This window comes from Somniosus microcephalus, chromosome 1 (assembly GCF_052327205.1).
Source record: "Somniosus microcephalus isolate GS21.2 chromosome 1, FLI_Smic_1.0, whole genome shotgun sequence".
NCBI lineage: Eukaryota > Metazoa > Chordata > Chondrichthyes > Squaliformes > Somniosidae > Somniosus > Somniosus microcephalus.
The window spans coordinates 352,831,588-352,852,431 of record NC_140987.1 but is presented as its reverse complement, the minus strand read 5'-3'; the positions used below and the strand labels follow the sequence as shown (position 1 = coordinate 352,852,431).

Here is a 20,844-nt window from a genome sequence, read left to right as displayed (position 1 = left end):
TGCCAAACAGGGATGAAGAAATTCTGTACTTCATCCATGTGATCTTTAAATGTTTGCCATTGCATATCCACCGTCAACCCTTTAAGTAACATTCCCCAATCCATCCTACCCAACTCGCGCCTCATACCATCGTAGTTTCCTTTATTTAAATTCAGAACTCTAGTCTCTGAGTCAAATACTTCACTGTTCATCTTAATGAAGAAATCTATCATATTATGATCGCTCCGCCCCCAAGGGGCCTCGCATAACAAGATTGCTAATTAATCCTTTCTCATTACATAATACCCAGTCTAAGATGGCCTGATCTCTAGTTGTTTCCTCGCCATATTGATCCAGGAAACCATCCCATATACACTCCAGGAATTCCTCCTCCACAGTATTGTTACTAATTTGGTTAGGCCAATCTATATGTAGATTAAAGTCACCCATGATAACTGCTGTGCCCTTATTGCACACGTCTCTAACTTCCCATTTAATGCCATCCCCAACCTCGGCATTACTGTTTGGGGGTCTGTATACAACTCCCACTAACATTTTCTGCCCCTTGATATTTCTCAGCTCTACCCATACAGATTCCACATCACCGGAGCTAATATCCTTCCTTACTATTGTGTTAATCTCCTCTTTAACCAGCAATGCTACCCCACCTCCTTTTCCTTTTTGCCCGTCTTTCCTGGAATATTGAATACCCCTGGATGTTGAGTTCCCAGCCTTGGTCACCCTGGAGCCATGTTTCCGTAATCCCAATCATATATCCATTTACATCTATTTGCGCAGCTAATTCATCCACCTTATTACGAATGCTCCTTGCATTAAAACACAAAGCTTTCAGGCTTGTTTTTTTAACACTCTTAGACCTTTTAGAACTATTATTTACTGTGGCCATGTTTGATTTAAACCCTAAACTTCTCTGCCTGCCTCTTTTGCTTTTCTCCTTCCTGTCTTTTGTTTCTATCCTTGTTTCCCATTCCACTGTCTCCCTGCACAGGTTCCCAAAATCCTGCCATTTTAGTTTAAACCTTCCCCAACAGCACTAGCAAACACTTCCCCTAGGACATCAGTCCCAGTCCTGCCCAGGTGCAAACCGTCCAGTTTGTACTGGTCTCACCTCTGCCAGAACCGGTTCCAATGTCCCAGGAATTTGAATCCATCCCCCTTGCACCATTCCTCTAGCCACATATTCATCTGAAATATCCTTCTATTTGTACTCTGACTAGCATGTGGCACTGGTAGCAATCCTGAGATTACTACCTTTGAGGTCCTATTTTTTAATTTACCTCCTAACTCCCTATATTCAGTTTTTAGGACCTCGTCCCGGTTTTGACCTATATCGTTGGTACCTATATGCACCACGACAACTGGCTGCTCCCCCTCCCCCTCCAGAATGCTCTGCAGCTGCTCCGAGACATCCTTGACCCTTGCGCCAGGGAGGCAACATACCATCCTGGAGTCTCGTTTGCGGCCGCAGAAAGGCCTATCTATTCCCCTTAGAATAGAATCCCCTATTACTATAGCTCTCCCACTCTTTTTCCTCATGTCCTGTGCAGCAGAACCACCCACAGTGCCAGGAAGTTGGCTGCTGCTGTCTTCCCCTGATAATCCATCCCCCCCAACAATATCCAAAGCAGTATATCTGTTTGAGAGGGGGATGGCCACAGGGGACCCCTGCACTACCTGCCTGCGCCTACTACTCTGCCTGGCGGTCACCCATTCCCTTCCTGCCTGTGCAGCCTTAACCTGCGGTGTGACCAACTGATTAAACATGATATCCACGATGTCCTCAGCATCGCGAATGCTCCAGTATGTATCCATTCGCAGCTCTTGCGCCGCAATGCGAAAGACCTGTCAAATTAGTCCTACCCCTTGCTTTTTCACCATAGCCCTGCAACTTTTCATTTTCAAGTATTTATCCAATTTCCTTTTGAAAGTTACTATTGAATCTGCTTCCCCCACCCTTTCAGGCAGTGCATTCCAGATCACAACCACTCAACGTATTAAAAGAAAAGTCTCCTCATCTCCCCTCTGGTTCTTTTGTCAATTATCATAAATCTGTGTCCTCTGCTTATCGACCCTCATGCCAGTGGAAACAGTTTCTCTTACACTTGTAGTAAGTTTACAATGGGAGAAGAATAAGTATGAGCTGTCTCACTGTTTGTCATAGTGATCTTACAGCTGTGGAAACCTGATTATTTGCATTGGCACTTCCCCTCAGTGCCCAAATAGCAGCCTCGGAGAGTAATTCATCCCATGAAGCACTGTGAAATGTGATAAGGTGCTATGTAAATGCAAGCATTATTGCAACTGCCATTGTATCCATTTGACTAACTCAATGGTCCCAATATTTACGGGGAGGCTGGGAGGGAGCGGGGGTACCTGCAAGTGGCCTGGAAACCTGGAAATGCCGGGAAAGCGGAAGTCCTGCCGAATTTAATGGCAGGACCTCATCAGAAATGTTTTACTCCGTTTCCCACCCAGCAGCCAGCCAAATTGAAGGCTGGGCAGCTGACAGGTGGGAAAGCCTTTGCTACAAGGCAGCAGGTGGGGACGGTCCCCAGCAACCGAGAAGGTCGTGGTGGGGGTGGGTGGGTGCTCGGAGCGTGGCAGAGTGGAAGGAGGGAGGGATAGATCGCAGGTGGAGAGTACGGAGATTGTGGGGCGGGGGAGAGATCGCACGGGTGTGGGGTGCGGAGATCGCAGGGTGGACAGGGGGGGAAGAGAGAGATTGAGTTGGGGGTGATCGGCCAAGCATGGGGAGGCAGATCGGAGGTTTGCTTGGGGGAGCTGGGTGGGGGGAAGCACTCCCGCTCCTCCTGGCCCACAAGCAGTGTTGGAAAAGCACTTACCTGCTGGATCTGGCAGCACACGCCTCCTTCCCGAGCCCTGAGAAACCCAGTCCGCAGCCAAATAAATCCACATGGCTGCTAAAATCTGAGGCATGAAGCCTCATTAACATATTATAATTACCGACCCGCCTCTTGAGAGCGGGTTAGTCTTCCAACCCTAGCCCGTCCCAGTTAAACCGGAAGTAGGCACATTCACGGTGGGTTGGGGTCGGGTTTCCCATTTTTAACAATTTATCCCCCCTGCCCCCGACATTGTCCTGCCCGTCCTGGGGGATAAAATTAACCCCAATGTATTTTCCCTTGGGCTGCACGATGATGTCAGAGGGCATAGAAAAAAAATCTATAATTTGGCACCATCTCTGAAACTCTTCTGCAGTGTTCCTCCATTGAGATAATAATCAGCTGTAAAACAGGCGAAATAAGAGGAGCATTAGATATAAGGGAATCACTGGGAACAGTGCATTTTGTGATATTTGTTTTCAGATCTCATACTATCCTTTTGATGAAACTCAAATCATTTTTATGCTTAAAAATCACGGTGCGTTTTAACTGAAAACCAGCAACAAATAACCGCCTGTTCTTTAACGTTAACATCACTAATGTTCACAGCAAAGAAACAGACCCTGAGCAATAGTGAGTTAGGGAAGATCATTGAAAACAAGGTGGATTAAAGAAGAAGTTTTGAGGAGGTTTTTAAGGATGGGGAGAGAAGCAGCAAGATGGCGGGACTTAGGGAGGAAGTTCCTCAGAGCAGAGCCAAGACAGCTAAAGGCTCCGTCACTAGTGGTTGAGCTGGAGGGAGAGGGATGCACAAGAGGCCAGAGTCAGAGAACCAAAGGGCATGAGCTGGGATGTAGAACTGAATGAGGTTGTGATGGAATGGTGGGACAAGTGGACGGAGGGCCTGGTAAATGAGGATTCTGAATTTGTTGTATTGGGGAACAGGCAGCCAAATGGAAGTCAGCGAGGACAGGGTGTCCAGCAAGCAGGACCTAGTGTCGGACATGATGTGGGCAGCAGATAAGTTGGAGTCCATGGAGGATGGAGCATGGGGTTTGGCAATCTGGAGATCAGCAAGGGCATTGGAGAAGTTGAGTCTGGAGGCAAAGGTTTTAGCAATGATGGGGTGAGGCAAGTTGTGGTGGAAGCCAGCAGTCCTGGTGGGGGATAGGAAAGACGAGATTTGAAACTCAGCTCAGGGTCCACCAAGGCACTGAGGTTGTGTAACATCTGCCTGAGCCTCAGCTGTGGAGGGGGACCGAGTTGGTGCAAGGGTAGGAGCTGACTGAGGTGTAGACTCAATCCCACATTAACAGGTGTCCCGAACGTCACAAGAAAAATGTCAGTTGGGCAGAAGAAGTAAAAATATTGGCTCCTGTTTCTGCGTGATTCTAAAATAAGAAAGTAAAAAGCCAGCTGGTCACAGCACCACCAGCTTTACTTACAGTGCAGCTGGCAGTGGGCTGCATCCAGTCATCATAAAAGAGCTGGTCTCAGACTTATAAGTAATTCTTCATTACTCTGAAGTACAGCTGTCCCTCAGAACAATACTATTCCCAGAAACAAGGAAAAATAACACTGGGACCGATATTCATGGTGCTGTTGTAAAGTCAGTTCTAAATGGTTAAGAACTGGTGCAAATCTCATCAGATGGGTAACTCGCTAATAGCTCTCAATTTCCAGACCATTTGCATAATTATTCACAGCTTCTGGTGCACAGTTATTTGGGTTTAGATAGCACAGTAGTGGCGGGGGCATAATGTTGTTTGTTGAATGTTGATGAAATTTAAAGGGTTCGTGACAATTAAAGAGGAGTTGCAGAAAAAAATCATTACAAACTTTCGAAAGGTTGAAAGGGCATCTCACCCCATTGCTGGCTTTTGCCAAAGCTGAAGGGCAGAAGGACTACGAGGTCACAGACAAAACTGGTGAAAGGAAAACTAATGAGCCGGGATGACTCTGCTGGCAAGTGACAGGGCAGCCCCGCACTTGACCCCCTACTTGGTGGCTGCTGAAGTGGACACGGTGCCGCACGAGGTGGTTGGAAGAAGGGCAGCCCTATTTGTCACTCCAGGGTACCATCCCATAGATCAGCACTGTACCATGCCTGGAGGGAGCCTGGAAGCCTGAACCGACCATTGCAGTCACTTGATGTGCCAGTCCTGTGCTGCACAATAGTCGACGTGCCTTTGCAGCAGTGGGCACAGCTCTACATTTGATCTCTTGCTGACCTGGATCCTGTGAAGGCAGTTCCCCATAGTCGTTACCAGATAAGTGTGCCAATGCCTGGAGATTTGGTTGGTGGCATCTTGGTGGGTGAGGCCAGTCGGGCTATGCTGGCTGTTAATCGCCCTGCCATGCCTTCTTTCATGGGGTGTGTCTGAAAGCATGGCACGCTTCTGAATTATGTTGAGTCAGGCCATCACTTATCTTACTTGTCACACTGAGTTTGCTGTCTCAGCTTCCGTTGGGAGTTGGAGCCTCTGCGTGCACTAATCCCCTGTCCAAGTGAGGTATCTACACCTCTGTTTACAGATGAGGGCGTCAGTGCACCTGCGGGTGGGCACAGAAACTCCTGGTGCAGCCAGACTTGCCTGGCATCCTTCTACTGACCGTCCTCTTCCCCCTCCAAAAAAGCTCACATGTTGGTGGTAGGAGGGCCACCGTAGGGAAAAAGAAGCCACAGAGCAATTACAAGGCTCCTGAAAACCTAACCAGCAGCAGAGAGAAAAGGAAACCTTGTAGAAATGACCTTAAAACAGCTCATTTAATATTCTTACTTTGCCCTTCAAGTGAACTTTCACCTGCAGCTGAACCCCTCGTGTCCATGGATTCCCATTATATATGGACGTGATTCAGGGCCGCCAACTCTGATTGCACCTATTCCCGGAGGTTTCATCACATGCTGTCCGGCCTCCAATCGCCTCGTCACCACACTCCCGCCATTGGTTGCCCGACACGTCCATCCTCGCGGTGCACGGCCTTCCCACACCAATTGGAAAGCGAACAGACTCTTCATACCCTATTGGATGACTGTCAGTCAAACAGCCATTTTCCCGTCTCCAATATTTTTACAAGCAATAAATGGAAGTATTCAAATAAAATGGAAAAAAAACATTTTTTAACGCCCCTATTATTATCTCCCAGGTCTTGCTCGCAGCAGTGTCCTGTAAATTAATCTTTAATTCCGTGAGACCCCAGGAAAATTCTGGAGGGTTGGCAACCCTAGCGTGATTATGATCTAATGCTGTACCAACCGCAAAAAGACAGAGGAGGCATTAATACATCAGTCATGGATCAATTGAATATTACACTGCATCTCCCGCCGGTTTCAAGTGAGAGCTTCGTGCAGCCACCCCCAGTCCCGCCAGAAATGCACGTCTGATGCAAAAAGCGATAGAGATACAATGCCACAGATCCACCCATATTTCTGCTCCCTTGTGTTCTGTGAACTGGATAATGGGCATGAAAATTGGCCCCATTGTATCAAGTGGAGCTCTGTATGCGAAGCCAGTTGTTGGCTCCCATGCTTGGATCCTTCCAAGCCACATCAGGCGGCCTGCAGTGCTCATGTGCATCAGGGAAGTGATAACTGCTATGTTTGCAAGGGGCAATGCCACCATCAACACTCGTCCTGTGGAAAGGAGGCATTGACTGGACAGGACACATGGCCTTCACCAGCTGGCAGGGTACTCTTGAGTTCAAAGACTTGCGCATGGTACCCAAGTGAGCAATGGGGCTTTTCAAGACCTTCATGAAGAGAATGGGTTTGCGCTTAATTAATGTTCAGGTAGTGTATAACTACAGAAATATTATTATGAATGTCAATGACCATTATCCTGAAGCATCCATCGTACCTGCCTTAGTTGAAGGAGTAGAAACACTGGGTAAATGACCCTTAGGAGAATGGGGCTGTCACCCATGTCATAGCTGTTGACCGCAGTGCGACATGGAGGTGGTGGTGTTCCCATGCGGCTGCTGCCCTTGTCCTTTTAGGTGGTAGAGGTCGCGGTTAGAGGGTTTGGGAGGTGCTGCTGAAGAAGCCTTGGCGAGTTGCTGCAGTGCATCTTGTAGATGGTACACACTGCAGCCACAGTACGCCGGTGGTGCAGGGAGTGAATGTTTAAGGTGGTGGATGGGTGGTGGCGGTTATCCCAGTTTGTCTGCCTTGTAATACTGGGGTTTAAAAATGTATTATTGGTGCAATGTAGTGCACAAATTCTAATCCTGTGCGGCGTAAATCCAAAATTGATCCCCTACCTGATTTTGGACTGAAGTGAAGTGACGCTCCTTCCTCTAGGAAGTGTCACTCGGCCTTGTTCTGGTACGAGGTTGAGCCCTAACTCTGGGTTTATAGTATAGCAGTAGCTCCATGATGCCATGCCTCCACTGGGGAGCTGTGCATGTAGGAAACACGGGTTGGAGAATTAGAGTTGTAGTATTGTAACCCTGTTCTTGATTTGTGCTCCCTTCGAGCGTGGTTTCCCCATTTGAAGCACGAGATCAGCGAATTATCCCTTATCACTGTAGGGTAGGTGCAAAACCAAACGATTTCACATTGGTGCTACAATTATAATGTAGATGCACCCTGAGAAAGTAAGTTTAGAAATGAATCCCTAATGGCTATCTTCTTATTAACTGCAAGATTTGGAAATTGTGTGTTTTGGTTTATTCCCCTTCTATGGCAAATATCACAAGACAAGTACATGTGAGGAGAGCCATGTGGTCATCTTAGCTCATTTGCCCAGAGCAAAAACCTATAGTTGCCCCATTATACCATCCCACTGGCTCATGAATAATTCTTTGGTTTCTGTCTCCACTACTCTCCCCAGAATTTTTTTGCTGTGGGGAAATCTTTGCTCACATAAGGCTATCATTTGCTGTCAGAATAACGGTGAGGCTAATGGCGTTGCCATTATTTATGCGCAAATGCCTCAGCAACTTCAGGCGAGGGCAGCTGTGCAGTTAAATGTGGAAATCCACAAGTTGCTGTCCAAGATGCTGCTGTTAGCCTCGTAAAAACTGTATCTCGCTGCTTGGCTCACCATTGAAATGCATTGAATGGTGTGAAGTTGCTGTATTTGCGCAGTAGATACGAACTAAACTCGCTACAGAAAGTGAAATCGTGTCCATTTCAGTCTTGGTGTGGAGATGCCGGTGTTGGACTGGGGTGGACAAATGTAAGAAGTCACACAACACCAGGTTATAGTCCAACAGTTTTATTTGAAATCACAAGCTTTCGGAGCGCTGCTCCTTCGTCAGGTGAAGTGGAGAGATGCATAAAGACACAACTTATATAGTCAGAGAATAATGCCAGATGATTACAGGTAATCTTTCTAACTGCCATTTATCACACCTCGGCAGAGAGATAATCACACCATTTCAGTCTAAGTGTTCTTTTAATAACACGATATGTGTTAATTACTGCCAATCAACCTCTCTGGCACCGAAAATGAACTATTACAAGTGTGGCGACTCATTCCTTCAGGTTTTAATTATTGCATGAGATTTTAAAAATGTAAAATTTAAAATGATTTTTTTTATTACTTTACCTTTCTGTCTCTTTTTTCTCTCTCAATGTAATCTTCCTTTCCCTCTCTTTATCTCTCTGATTTGACATTGAATTCACCCACTCGAACTTACACTTCCTTCTCAGTCCTTGCGCTGTTAATTTTAACAATCCTGCAATCTGCATCGCAACAGCCCCAAACAAGTCATCTTGCATTGGGATCAGAAAGCTAGAATATGAGTAAATGGGTGGCATCATGGTGTTCAAATTCTACGTGGGTCAGACATGCATTTAGCTGAAAGTAACTGTGCTGGTACCAAAAATCAGCCTGGTACTTCTGCATTGCCTCAATTGTGATGGATCACAGCATTTCCTCATGTTTGCCCAGCAAATTCTTACATTTTAAAACTGAGTGTTCCTTCATTTTTTGCCAGCTCTTCAAAGGGTTAATGAAAGGAAAACAACCGAAAAAGAGTAGTTTCGGAACAATTGCATATCAAGTGATCTGCTAGAATTTTGCCTTCCAGACACTGCATTACAGGAATGGAAAGATCTCTGCTTCACACTAACCAGACTTTAGCCTTGATTAAGTATGTACCTAACTAGTTAGATCAACCATCACATCCTTCATTTGTTTTAAATCACCTGTTGGCTCTCATGTATATATTTGGTTTCAATTCTAATCCGAGCTGCTCTTACATTTAGTAAACTGCCAGGGTTGCTGGTTCCCGATGGGCAGGTCACACGCAAACCACAAGTAAACATGCCTGGATTCGCTAAAGCCGACCGCTGGGAAGATTGGCGAAACTGGGTCCCCCCACTTGCTGGCCTTAGAGAATCCAGGCCGGTTTGCTTTGCCTCTGGATGTGTGAGATGCATGCATCGGGAACTAGCCGTACTGGCACACAACAAACCCGAGTATAACAGCAGCCTCTGATTCTATAGCACTTTCCTGGAACAACAAATGGTAGTTTATCTTTCCTCAGAGTTCTCATGTCCAGCAAGTTTTACAGGTCTGGTCATTTTTAATAGTGCATATATTAGCCCTACATCCCTCAGAGAAACTGTGCTCCTCCAACTCTGGCCTCTTGGTGTCCCCCCACCGCCGCTTCCTTCACCCCACCATTGACAGCTCTGCCTTTAGCTGTCAAGGCCCTAAGCTTTGGAAGACCATCCCTAAAGCTCGCGACCTCTCCACCTCTCTCTCCTCCTTTAGGACCCGCATTAAAACCTACCTCTTTAACCAAGCTTTTGGTCACTTGTCCTAATATATCCTTCTTTGACTTGATGTCAGTTTTTGTCTGATTACACTCCTGTGAAGTGCCTTGGGACATTTTACTACATTAGAGGTGCTATATAAATGCAAGTTGTTGTTGTAAACAGAGTATTGACTGCTCGAACAGAAAGCACTGGAAATGCTGCGTTCTGATAAAGGATCCCTGGCCGAAGCATTTACCAGTTTTTCTCCTTTCAACTGCTAACATGTACTGTTTTCTTTTTATTTTCAGATCAGCCTCCAATTCATTCAGCTCCTAAAATTTGTTTGCAAATAAATTGTTCTTCAACAGCCCCCATTTTATCTACTTGCCTCCCACATGGTGCACGTATAGGTTTAATGATTCCTAACACTGTAGAATATAGCTCTTAACCACAGCAGTGTTTAGATGTTAATCAATATTCAAATTACCTAGGAGTCACAAGGAGAGATGCATCATGCAAAATTAGATAAACCTTGGCTAAAAGAGAATGATCATTTCAAAAATGGCTAAGCAAGCAAACAAACAAGTAATGTACGCAGTGTTTAGGCTATTAGGGAGTTTAAAGCATCTTTTAGAATCAGTGGGGAATAGCAAGTTGATCCCTGTACATTCTTGTTCTGATTGCATGGGAACTCTTCTTACATTGTGTAAGCAAATTGTCTCCAACTGCTATGTAAAGATGATGCTTGTGGTGAAACTGGCAACAGCACATGTTTTTGCATGTTAACGACTGATTGCTGTTTAAAACTTTCAGTTTCTATGATGAGAATGCTGAATGGGCACTGAATCTGTTTATTTAGTAATCAACAATAAAATGAAGATGATAAAGAAACAAGTCAGTCTGAAAATGATCCCTACTGTGTCTGCTGAAAGCCCACAGCAGTGCTCAAATGTTGGAGCTAGCAGCTTATTTGCGCATGGGGCAAGGGGAGAGACGGAGTGGCGATCTTTGCCCGCTCTCACCTAGTTTTGCTCTCCTGAAGGCTGGGTCACTTTCACGAGTACCAGCAGTCATCCAGAACCCTGTCCCAGCCGTTGCCTCCGTGTGTGAGCCTAGGCAGTCAGTGTGTACAGCTTAAATAACAGCAGAAAATGCTGGAAAAACTCAGCAGGCCAGGCAACATCCGTGGAGAGAAAAAAGAGTCAACGTTTCGGGTCAAACCCTTTGTCAAGACTGGAAAAGCACAGGAAATGAAATAGATTAAAAGGCCAGGTAGGGGACTGGGAGAGAACAAAAGAGAAGTGAAGAGACATTAAGAGGTATTCAAAACGAGACGAGATGGTGATAGGACTAGTGGAGACAAAAGACGGCTCGAGATTAGGTGTGAATGCGCTGGCAGAATGGGAGACAGCTGCCATGTGGGAGAGAAAAAAAGCGGGGGGGGGAAAGGGCCGAAACAAAGATGTGGGTAAAAAATAAGTAAAAATATAATGGGGGTCGAGGTTATGATCTGAAATTGTTGAACTCGATATTGAGTCTGGAAGGCTGTATAAAGTGCCTAATCGGAAGATGAGGTGCTGTTCCTCGAGCTTAGAATTAGTGGGGAATAGCAAGTTGATCCCTGTGCATTCTTGTTCTGATTGCATGGGAACTCTTCTTACATTGTGTATGCAAATTGTCTCCAACTGCTATGTAAAGATGATGCTTGTGGTGAAACTGGCAACAGCACATGTTTGAGTGTGTACAGCTTATTGCCCAGGGGAGGTCGTCACAGCCAAGACCTTGCTGTTCTCATCCAATGTGCACCTTTCAGAGGGGCACTGAACAATGATCAGCTATTTCAATTTCCCCTTTTAGAAGTTACCAAAGCTAAGAACTGGTTGATGTGACTATTCAGCAGTACATTGCATGGTTAGGGTTGAGCATTATTCAGACTGTCATATCTCTCAACTGCCTCACGCTGTGCTATGTTCCACAGGTGACTCTATAGAGAGGTTTTGTGTAGATGAAGAGTGACTGAAGAGTCCATTGTGAAAGGTACATTTTTAAGTTTTCATTTTCTATTTCAAAAATCATAATTTTCAATTGCGTGTGTCTGTCACTGTTTAAACTGGTATAGTGTTACTGACACCCATTGTGTGTCACTGTTTAAACTGGTGTAGCATGTTATTGACACACATTGTGTGTGTCACTGTTTAAACTGGTGCAGCGTGTTACTGACACCCATTGTGTTACTGTCACTTTAAACTGGTGTAGCGTGTTACTCTGCCAGAGCATATACATCAGAATTAAGAGGTTTGAGGTTACCCCACAGTGAATAGCTTGTTGAAATATGTTCTAAATACTTACACCCACACGATTTGCAGGTCGACCACTCCACAATCACGTGCACGCTCCTTTTGCATTTAACAGAACCTTTTCCGTGACAAAGAACTGCAGTTACGATTGCTAATGCATTTAAAATCCAAACACTGTTTATTGAGTCTCCTCTCCCACAGACCCCTTCTAAGTGTTTAGACTCCATGCCTTAAAAAGTGGGAATTCTTCATGTGTGACCTTGTATTAGTATCAGCAAGCTATTTGACCATTGCAGGCATCATAACTGAGCCCAATTCTATCCTTGCACAATACCCACACGCTTAACTGCTGGGCTCACTGGTAACTATTGAGAGATGGAATCCTCCCCAGCCCAGGGACACTGAAGCAAATTGTACTCCCCTTCGGGCTGTGCTGGCTGGAAATGAGCTACCTCATCATTGTCCAGGGATTGGACCCGAGACCGCACCCCCCCTGTCTGTATGACTCACCACATGGCACATCAACCAACGGACTCATCAGGGGAAATGATCTCCACAGATTTGAAGGAAATATTTAAATCCATGCAGGTAAATCGACCGATCCTGCACTCCGAATGGGGAGCCATGGGAACAGTGATTGGAGAGTTGAGGCTACAGTGTTGTAGCTCTATCTTTGGCCTGCCTCTCCTTCGAGTCTGGCTCCCAGTGGTGATTGGTGAATTGACCCACAGGTCTCGCGCAATTTAAACTTTTTTCCTGCCCAGATATTTTAATGCAAAGCACCATATTTAGGTTATCATGGAAGTCAAGAAAAGATTGATGTAATACATCACTCTGTTATCTTCCCATGTCCTGGATCTTTGATCATTATTTGTAAGCAAATTCAAAAGCCCTTGGTGCTGCTGGAAAATGGAATGCATTTCACACACAATCTGGGAAAGGTAAACTACTAAACTCCTCTGATGTTGATGTTTTCTCTGGAGGGGAAAAAATAAATCAGTTGTGGTTCTGTGCCACTTTAAATGGAAGAATCGTGGGCAGATAAAGCCTGAGCTATCAGTTAAAGAAAGACTTGCATTTATATAGCGCCTTTCACAACCTCAGGATGTCCCAAAGTGCTTTACAGCCAATGAAGTAATTTTGAAGTGTGGTCACTGTTGTAATGTAGCAAACGCGGCAGCCAATTTGTGCACAGCAAGGCCCCACAAACAGCAATGTGATAATGACCAGATAATCTGTTTTTTTTATGTTGGTTGAGGGATAAATATTGGCCAGGACACCGGGGAGAACTCGGCTATACACCCTGCCTGAACTTCCTTTCTAGGAATGGACAGGAACATTGAATGGCCACCAGCTCGTTACCACCCATTTTCTGCCACTGGTGAAGATTAAAATCAGAAAATAGAAAGACTTGCATTTATATAGCGCCTTTCTTTCGCGACCTCAGGATGTCCCAAATCCTTTACAGCCAATGAAGTACTTTTGAAGTGTAGTCACTATCAGCCCTATTGAAGTATAATTTCTTCATTTCACTGATGTTGGGGGAATATAAAGTGTGGAAATTACAAACCATTAGCAAATAGAGGAACATTTAGCCCATGACTACACGTGGGTCAGGACAGACAGACAAACATATTGGAAATAACAACAGAAAACACTGAAAAAACTCAGCAGGCCAGGGCAGCATCCGTGGAGAGAGAAACAGAGTCAACGTTTCAGGTCGATGACCTTTCGTCGGTACTGGAAAAAAGCAGGCAACGGAAAGCAGGTTTAGGGGCTGGGAAAAGGAGGAGAGGATGAAAGAACAAAAGGGAAGGTCAGTGATAGGATAGAAAGCAGGAGAGATATTCAGGGCGAGAGGAGGTGGTAATGGGACAGGTTAAGAAAGAAAGGATGGCTCTAGATGGGGTGTGAATTGTGCTGGCAGAATGAAGGACAGCTGCCATGTGGGAGGGGGGAAAAAAGGCCAAACAAAAATTGTGGATAAAAAAAAAGAACATTATATATATATATGTGATAGGGGCCGAGGTTATGATCTGAAATTGTTGAACTCTATATTGAGTCCAGACGGCTGTAGAGTGCCTAATCGAAAGATGAGGTGCAGTTCCTCGAGCTTACGCTGAGCTTCCGTGGAACCATGCAAGAGGCCGAGGACGGTGAGGTCCGAGTGGGAATGGAGTGGAGAATTAAAGTGACAGGCCACCGGGAGCTCGGGGTCCCCCTTATGGACTGAGCAGAGGTGTTCCGCAAAGCGGTCACATAATCTGCGTTTGGTCTCCCCAATGTAGAGGACACCACATCGTGAGCAGCGAATACAGTATACTAAATTGCAAGAAGTACAAGTAAATCGCTGTTTCACCTGGAAGGGGTGTTTGAGGCCCTGGACAGTGGGAAGTGGGGAGGTATAAGGGCATGTGTTGCATCTCCTGCGCTTGCACGGGAAGGTGCTGGGCGAAGGGGAAGGGGTGCTGGGGGTGGTAGAGGAGTGGACTAGAGTGTCGCGGAGGGAGCGGTCCCTACGGAATGCTGAAAGGGGAGGTGAGGGAAAGATGCGTATGGTGGTGGGATCACATTGAAGGTGGCGGAAAATGCGGAGGATGATCCGTTGAATGTGGAGGTTGGTGGTGAAAGGTGAGGACAAGGGGAACTCTATCGTGGTTCTGGGAGAGAGGGGCAGGGGTGAGGGAAGTAGTGCGGGAGATAGAATGGACACAGTCAAGAGCCGTCAACCACAGTAGAGGGGAATCCTCGGTTGAGGAAAAAGGAAGACATGTCGGATGCACTGGTATGGAAGGTGGTATCGTCGGAGCAGCTGCGGCAGAGACGGAGAAACTGGGACAATGGAATAGAGCCCTTACAGGAGGCGGGGTGGGAGGAAGTGTAGTCCAGGTAGCTGTGTGAGTTAGTGGACTTGTAGTGAATGTTATTCAATAACCTATCCCCAGAGATGGAGACGGAGAAGTCGAGGCAAGGAAGGGAAGGGAAGAGTCGAAGATGGACCATGTGAAGGTGAGGGAAGGGTGGAAATTGGAAGCAAAGTGAATGAAATTTTCTAGTTCAGGGCGAGACTAGGAGATGGCACGATACAGTCATCAATGTACTGGAAAAAGAGGTGAAGGAGGGGACCCGAGTAGGACTGGAACAAAAAGTGTTCCACTTATCCCACGAAAAGGCAGGCATAGCTAGGACCCATGCGGGTACCCATAGCAACACCTTTGATTTGGAGGAAATGAGTGGAGTCAAAGGAGAAGTTGTTCAATGTGAGAACAAGTTCAGCCAGGCGGAGGAGGGTGGTGGTGGATGGGGACTGGTTAGGCCTCTGTTCAATGAAGAAGCGGAGTGCCCTCAAGCCATCCTGGTGGGGGATGGAGGTGTAGAGGGATTGTACGTCCATAGTGAAAAGGAGGCGGTTGGGGCTGGAAACTGGAAACTGTTAAAGTGGCGGAGGGCGGAGGAAGAGTCGCGGATGTAGGTGGGAAGAGGCTGGACAAGGGGAGAAAAATAGAGTCGAGATAGGAAGAGATAAGTTCCTTGGGGCAAGAACAGGCTGAAATGATGGGTCTACCAGGGCAGTCCTGTTTGTGGATCTTGGGAAGGAGGTAGAAGTGGGCTGTGCGGGGTTGGGGAACTATGAGGTTGGTGGCTGTGGGGGGGAAGATCTCCAGAGGAGATGAGGTCAGTGACAGTCTTGGAAACGGTGGCTTGATGTTCGGTAGTGGGTTCATGCTCCAGGTGTAGGTAGGAGGAGGTGTCGGAGAGTTGGCGTTCAGCTTCCACTAGGTAGAGGTCGGTTCGCCAAACAACAACAGCACCACCCTTGTCAGCAGGTTTAATGACAATGTTGGGGTTGGATCTGAGAGAATGGAGTGCTGCAAGTTCAGAGGGAGGTAGATTGGAGTGAGTGAGGGGAGCAGAGAAATGGAGACGGCCGAAGTCATGGCGGCAGTTAGCGATGAAAAGATCTAGAGAGGGTAAGAGGCCAGAGGGAGGGGTCCAGGTAGAACGAGAATTCTGAAAGCGGGAGAAAGGGTCAGCCGTGTGGGGGGAAGACTCCTGGCCAAAAAAGTGGGCACGGAGGTGAATGCGGCGGAAAAAGAGCTCAGCATCGTGCCAAGTTTGAAATTCATTGAGGTGGTAAGGGGATGACGCTCAGGCCTTTGCTGAGGACTGATCGTTCGGGGTCAGAGAGGGGAAGGTCAGAAGGGATAGTGAAAATGCGGCAGGGGGTGTGATTGGGAGAAAGGGGGTCAGAGGAAAGTGAAGGTACCCATAGCAACACCTTTGATTTGGAGGGTATGAGTGGAGTCAAAGGAGATGTTGTTCAATGTGAGAACAAGTTCAGCCAGGCGGAGGAGGGTGGTGGTGGATGGGGGCTGGCTGGGCCTCTTCACTTTCCTCTGACCCCACTTCTCCCAATCTTACCCCCTGCCGCGTTTTCACTATCCTGTTCTTGCCCCACAGAACTTATCTCTTCCTATCTCGACTCTATTTTTTCACCCCTTGTCCAGTCTCTTCCCACCTACATCTGCGACTCTTCCGACGCCCTCCACCACTTTAACAGTTTCCAGTTTCCCGACCCCAACCGCCTCCTTTTCACTGTCCCTCTGCACCTCCATCCCCCACCAGGATGGCCTGAGGGCGCTCCGCTTCTTCGTTGAACAGAGGCCCAACCAGTCCCCATCCACCACCACTCTCCTCCGCCTGACTGAACTTGTTCTCACGTTGAACAACTTCTCCTCTGACTCCACTCATTTCCTCCAAATCAAAGGTGTGGTTATGAGTACCCACATGGGTCCTAACTATGCCTGCCTTTTCGTGGGATATGTGGAACACTCTTTGTTCCAGTCCTACCCGGGTCCCCTTCCTCACCTCTTTTTCCGGTACATTGATGACTGTATCGGTGCCATCTCCTGCTATCGCCCTGAAGTAGACAATTTCATTCACGTTGCTTCCAATCTCCACCCTTCCCTCACCTTCACATGGTCCATCTCCGACTCTTCTCTTCCCTTCCTCGACTTCTCCGTCTCCATCTCTGGGGATAGGTTATTGACTAACATTCACTACAAGCCCGCTGACTCCCACAGCTACCTCCCACCCTGCCTCCTGTAAGGACTCTATTCCATTCTCCCAGTTTCTCCGTCTCCGCCGCATCTGCTCCGACGATGCCACCTTCCATGCCAGTGCTTCCGACATGTCTTCATTTTTCCTCAATCGAGGATTCCCCTCTACTGTGGTTGACACGGCCCTTGACCATGTCCGTTCTATCTCTTGTACTTCTGCTCTCACCCCTGCCCCTCCCTCCTGGAACCACGATAGAGTTCCCCTTGTCCTCACCTTTCACCCCACCAGCCTCCACATTCAACAGATCACCCTCCGCCATTTCCGCCACCTCCAGCATGATCCCACCACCAAACGCATCTTCCCCTCACCTCCCCTTTCAGCATTCCGTAGGGACCGCTCCCTCCGCGACACCCTAGTCCACTCCTCTACCACCCCAGCACCCCTTCCCCTTCGCCCGGCACCTTCACGTGCAAGCGCAGGAGATGCAACACATGCCCTTATACCACCCCACTTCCCACTGTCCAGGGCCCCAAACACCCCTTCCAGGTGAAACAGCGATTTACTTGTACTTCTTGAAATTAATATACTGTATTCACTGCTCACGATGTGGTCTCTTCGACATTGGGGAGACCAAACGCAGATTATGTGACCGCTTTGCGGAACACCTCCGTTCAGTCCATAAGGGGGACCCTGAGCTCCCGGTGGCCTGTCACTTTAATTCACCACTCCATTCCCACTCAGACCTCACCGTCCTCGGCCTCTTGCATTGTTCCATGGAAGCTCAGCATAAGCTCGAGGAACAGCACCTCATCTTTCGATTAGGCACTTTACAGCCCTCTGGACTCAACATAGAGTTCAACAATTTCAGATCATAACCTCGGCCCCTATCACATATATATATTTTCTTCTTTATTTTATCCACAATTTTTGTTTGGCCTTTTTTTTCTTCTTCCCTCCCACATGGCAGCTGTCCTTCATTCTGCCAGCGCAATTCACACCCCATCTAGAGCCATCCTTTCTTTCTTAACCTGTCCCATTACCACCTCCTCTCGCCTTGAATATCTCTTAATGTCTCTCAATGTCTCTTAACCTCTCCTGCTTTCTATCCTATCACTGACCTTCCCTTTTGTTCTTTCATCCCCTCCCCCTTTTCCCAGCCCCTAAACCTGCTTTCTATTTCCTGCTTTTTTCCAGTTCTGACGAAAGGTCTTTGACCTGAAACGTTAACTCTGTTTCTCTCTCTACAGATGCTGCCCTGGTCTGCTGAGTTTTTCCAGCGTTTTCTGTTGTTATTTCGGATTTCCAGCATCCGCAGTATTTTGCAAACGTATTGGAAACACTGGGTAGAAATTACTGGGCAGAAGTTACTGTCAGCATTGTCACTGTTCAAATGTTTAACCTACTTGTACAAAATTCCTCTGATACTGTAACAAATTGTTATCTCATTTAAAATGAATGCATCAATGCTTCCATTAAAATAGAAGAGGGGAATGAGTTGGGGCACTGGGTTAGGCACTGACCATTTACTTCAAATCCAACCTACATTAAGTTTCCTCTTGTCTGCTGGCTCTAAGGGTCCTGTGTGACCTGAGGTCAGGCAGTCTCAATTCGAAAGCTAGTGGGCATAGACCGACAGCCCCAAAACTGCTGCTAATTTGCTCTCAATTGGCAATCTTGCTCAGGCCCCAAGGATGGTTGGTATGGGGGAAAGAAAATGGCACACTATGGAGGGGTGCTGGCACACTGCTGGGGCAGAGTAGAGGGAGATCCACTGTGTTGTAGCTAACCCTGACTGACTGACTGAAACGTGTTCCATTCCCCAAGACTCACATCCCCTTTGCTAAGTACAATTGAAAAACAAATGAAAGGACAACATAGAATCTTACAGCACATAAGGAGGCCATTCAGCCCATCGTGCCTGTGCCAGCTCTTTGAAAGAGCTATCCAATTAGTCCCACTCCCCCGCTTTTTCCCCATAGCCCTGCACATTTTTCCTTTTTACGTATATATCCGATTCCCTATTGAAAGTTAGGATTGAATCTGCTTCCACCATCCTTTCAGGCAGTGCAATTTTGATCAGAACAACTCGATGTGTAAAAAAAATTCTCCATCTCCCCTCTGGTTCTTTTGCCAATTATCATAAATCTGTGTCCTCTGGATAATGACCCTCCTGCCAGTGGAAACAGTTTCTCCCTACTCTATCAAAACCCTTTTGTAATTTTGAGCACCTCTTTTAAATCTCCCCTTAACCTCCTCTACTCAAATATAACCAATATAAGTGTGCAGTTTAAACTGTGCTCATTTGAGGGCAATGGAAATGTAAACAAATTCTGACATTTTAATAATGGGGTGTTCTTTGACTATTTGATGGACAGTTATTGTGAAAAATGTTTTAAGGAAATCGCTGCATTCAATCTTGCCACTGCCCTTTACATCTCATACCGCATACAGCGTTTCATGGTTAATCTCAAATACAGACTAGTTTCACCCAGCTAACCACCACAACACGTGAACAATTCTCGATGTTGCCAAGGGAAAATAGAAATGTTTCATTTATTTTCTAGCTACCAAACAACTAAACTTAACTTTTGCACTTTTATGGAACCTCCACACCAATGAATCATTTTAAACTGTTCTATGTGGGGAACACTAGCAAGAGTTTGCACAGTCCCAGAAACTCACTGCAGATATTAGCAAGTTCCTGGAGATCCCCTGCAACCACTACCAGGGGCTTCCTATAAATATTGACATACTCCAGAGACCCCATGTAAATATTGGAAACTCCCTAGGACTCCCTGCAAATATTGGCACACTCCCAGGGACTCCCTGCAAATATTGGCACTCTCCCAGGGGCCCTTACAAATATTGCCACACTCCCAGGGACCCCTTACAAATATTGTCACAGTCCCAGGGACCCACTGCAAACATTGACCTACTGTCAGAGACCCTCATGTAAATATTGACATGTTCCCCAGGACCCCTGAAAATATTGACAGACACACCTGGGGCCACTATCTTAACTTCTGAAAGACACCATCAGGTATGCTGTCAGAAAATATTTTCCATTAAGGCTATAGCAGCAGAAACACCACGCTAGTAAAACAACAACAATTACAACTTGCATTTATATAATGCCTTTAACATAGTAAAACGTCCAAGGCGCTTCACAGGAGCGCTTTCAAACAAAATTTGTCAATGAGCCATATAAGATGTTATTAGGACAGGTCAAGAGGTAGGTTTTAGGGAGCGTCTTATAGGAGGGAAGAGAGGCGGAGAGGTTTAGGGAGGAAATGCCAGAGCTTAGGGCCTCAGCAGCTGAAGGCATGGCCGCTAGTGGTGGGGCGATGAAAATCGGGGATGCACAAAAGGCCAAAATTGTAGGAGCGCAGAGATCGGCGGGTTGTAGGGCTGGAGGAGGTGACAGAGATAGGATGGGGTGAGGCCACGATTTGAAAACAAGGATGAGAATTTTAAAATCAAGGTTTTGCCAGACCAGGAGCCAGTGTAAGTTAGCGAGCACAGGAGTGATAGGTGAACGAGACTTGGTGCGGGTTAGGCTATGGATGGCAGAGTTTTCGATGAGCTCAAGTTTACGGAGGCTGATAGGTGGGAAGCTGACCAGGAAAGCATTGGAATTGTTGAGTCTAGAGGTAATAAAAGCATAAATAAGGGTTTCAGCAGCAGATAGGCTGAGGCAGGGTGGAGATAAGTGATACCTGTATTACGGAGGTGGAAGTAGGCAGTCTTGGTGATGGAACGGATATATGGGTATATATATTTATATATAGTACGTCAACAAACAGAAAAATACAAAATCCTGATGTCAAATGGGCGGAAATGTGATCATCTTGCAGACCTCCTGGGTGGTGTCTCAAAGGGCTGGGAATCCCAGTTTGAAAACCTGTCCTTTGCAGAAATCAGTTAAGCGATTCCC

The 20,844-nt window shown here is 46.6% G+C and overlaps 1 protein-coding gene across 2 annotated transcripts in view; it reads left to right on the top strand.

Annotated features, from left to right (window-relative positions):
• LOC147124972 (putative G protein-coupled receptor 174) overlaps positions 1-20,844 on the top strand; it is a 69,798-nt gene that overhangs the window by 8,583 nt on the left and 40,371 nt on the right. For both annotated transcript variants that reach the window (XR_015079326.1, XM_085995478.1), the window contains exon 2: positions 11,531-11,589. The gene's annotated coding sequence lies outside the window, so the exon portion shown is untranslated. The remainder of the gene's footprint in view (positions 1-11,530; positions 11,590-20,844) is intronic.